Source organism: Tachysurus vachellii, chromosome 10 (genome assembly GCF_030014155.1).
Source record: "Tachysurus vachellii isolate PV-2020 chromosome 10, HZAU_Pvac_v1, whole genome shotgun sequence".
Taxonomy (NCBI): domain Eukaryota; kingdom Metazoa; phylum Chordata; class Actinopteri; order Siluriformes; family Bagridae; genus Tachysurus; species Tachysurus vachellii.
Genome location: NC_083469.1, coordinates 2,492,501 through 2,495,000, shown reverse-complemented (window position 1 = coordinate 2,495,000; position 2,500 = coordinate 2,492,501). Strand labels below are relative to the sequence as shown.

Here is a 2,500-nt window from a genome sequence, read left to right as displayed (position 1 = left end):
ACGTGGTAACACTGAGACATGGTAACACTGAGACGTGGTAACACTGAGACGTGGTAACACTGAGACATGGTAACGGTGAGACGTGGTAACACTGAGACGTGGTAACGGTGAGACATGGTAACACTGAGACGTGGTAACACTGAGACGTGGTAACACTGAGACGTGGTAACACTGAGACATGGTAACGGTGAGACGTGGTAACACTGAGACGTGGTAACACTGAGACGTGGTAACGGTGAGACATGGTAACACTGAGACATGGTAACACTGAGACATGGTAACACTGAGACGTGGTAACACTGAGACGTGGTAACACTGAGACATGGTAACGGTGAGACGTGGTAACACTGAGACGTGGTAACACTGAGACATGGTAACACTGAGACATGGTAACGCAGAGACATGGTAACACTGAGACATGGTAACGCTGAGACATGGTAACACTGAGACATGGTAACACTGAGACGTGGTAACACTGAGACATGGTAACACTGAGACATGGTAACACTGAGACGTGGTAACACTGAGACATGGTAACACTGAGACATGGTAACACTGAGACATGGTAACACTGAGACATGGTAACGCAGAGACATGGTAACACTGAGACATGGTAACACTGAGACATGGTAACGCTGAGACATGGTAACACTGAGACGTGGTAACACTGAGACATGGTAACACTGAGACATGGTAACGCTGAGACATGGTAACACTGAGACATGGTAACGCAGATACATGGTAACACTGAGACATGGTAACGGATTAACGCTTATTTATGATGTTATTACAATAAAGGATTACATGTTGATGTTCTCTTTGTTTGTTCTCTGATGTCATCATATTAAAGAGCCACACAGAACTAGAGCCGAGTCGACTTTACTTTGTGGATTTAAGTTTTCTGAAATAGTTTTTCCTGTGATAATGACGTCATACTGTCTGAAATGAACATGAACAGAAAGTATATTTGGATTTGGTGGCTTTACACATGGGGCGTGTAATGTAGTACATTAGAGAAGAATGGTCATGATTCTTTCCACTAGAGGGCAGCAGAGACCTGAACTGAATTTGAACGCATCTCATCTCTATCTCTCGTGGATGTGTGGTTGGGTGTGTGTGTGTGTGTGGAGGGGGTGTGTGTGTGTGTGTGGGTGGGTGGTGTGTGTGTGTGTGTGTGGGTGGGTGGATATGTGTGTGTGTGTGTGTGTGGAGGGGTGTGTGGTTAGGTGGTGGGTGGGTGTGTTTGGGGGGTTGGTGGGTGTGTGTCGGGTGGTGTGTGTGTCTGTGTGTGTGTTGGATGTGTGTGTGTGAATGTGTGTGTGTGTGGAGGGGGGTGTGGTTGGGTGGGTGGTGGGTGGGAGTGTTCGGGGGGTTGGTGGGTGTATGTTTGTGGTGGGTGGGTGGGTTTATGTGTGTGTGTATGTGTGTGTGTTGGTGTGTGTGTTTAGGTGTGTGTGTGTTGGTGTGTGTGTGTGGATGTGTGTGTGTGTCTGTGTGTGTGTTTAGGTGTGTGTATGTTGGTGTGTGTGTGTGGATGTGTGTATGTGTGTGTGTTTAGGTGTGTGTGTTTAGGTGTGTGTGTAGGTGTGTGTATGTTGGTGTGTATGTGTGTGTGTTTAGGTGTGTGTGTAGGTGTGTGTATGTTGGTGTGTGTGTGTGTGCGCGCGTGTGTGTGTGTGTGTGTGCGACACAGATATAGTTTTATATTTGCTGTTTTTATTGACATTTTACTTAAGCAAGTATTTATTTATTTATTTATTTATTTATTTATTTTTCTTTAAAATCCTTTTCCTTGTTCAGGTTTTCTGTCATGTTCAGGTTTGTTATCTGTCTCCACATTTACACTGAAGGTTAAAAGCCTGTTTCCTCTGACACCAGAGATCACTACAGTGTCATGTCACTAGTCACTAGTGCACGTGTCATGTGTCATGGGCCAGGAATCAGTGCACTACAATTAGTGTACAGTGATAAGATGGATTAAAGTGCACTAAGTAGTCATGGTGTCACTCACTAGACCATCTAGGGCACTAATAAGTGTGTAGGGAGCCACTGGGTGTCTGGATCACGTGACGCTCTGTGGCACGCACGCGTTTAGTCCGCCCCGAGGCGCCGGGGGAATGTGATCGACGTGCGGTGCGACCAATGGCAAGCCGAGCTTTCTGACGTCTCCGCCAATAGGCGCGCGGTTAGGGGGCGGGACCCGGAGTGTGGGAGGAAAAAAAAAGTGGCAGCGTTTTAGAAAATGGGGAAAAAGTAGGAATTCGTCCAGCTGATAAAGTCCACAGTGAGCGTGATTCCTGTTCTTCATCTGTCCTGGGGAACGTTTACAGACTGTTCACTGTTAAAACTCTGGGATGTTGGTGAGTAACTGCGAAGAAATGCGTGTTGGGTTTTTATGTGGAATTCCTTAAAGGGAAATCTTCCTGGAGTTGGGAATGTGATGGGAAAAGTTGGGAATGTGATGGGAAAAGTTGGGAATGTGATGGGAAAAGTTGGGAAC

The 2,500-nt window shown here is 46.4% G+C and overlaps 1 protein-coding gene across 1 annotated transcript in view; it reads left to right on the top strand.

Annotated features, from left to right (window-relative positions):
- Positions 1-2,215: 2,215 nt before the first annotated feature.
- Positions 2,216-2,500, top strand: part of arhgef10 (Rho guanine nucleotide exchange factor (GEF) 10) — a 78,834-nt gene continuing 78,549 nt past the window's right edge. Inside the window, exon 1 of the mRNA XM_060879644.1 lies at positions 2,216-2,360. The gene's annotated coding sequence lies outside the window, so the exon portion shown is untranslated. The remainder of the gene's footprint in view (positions 2,361-2,500) is intronic.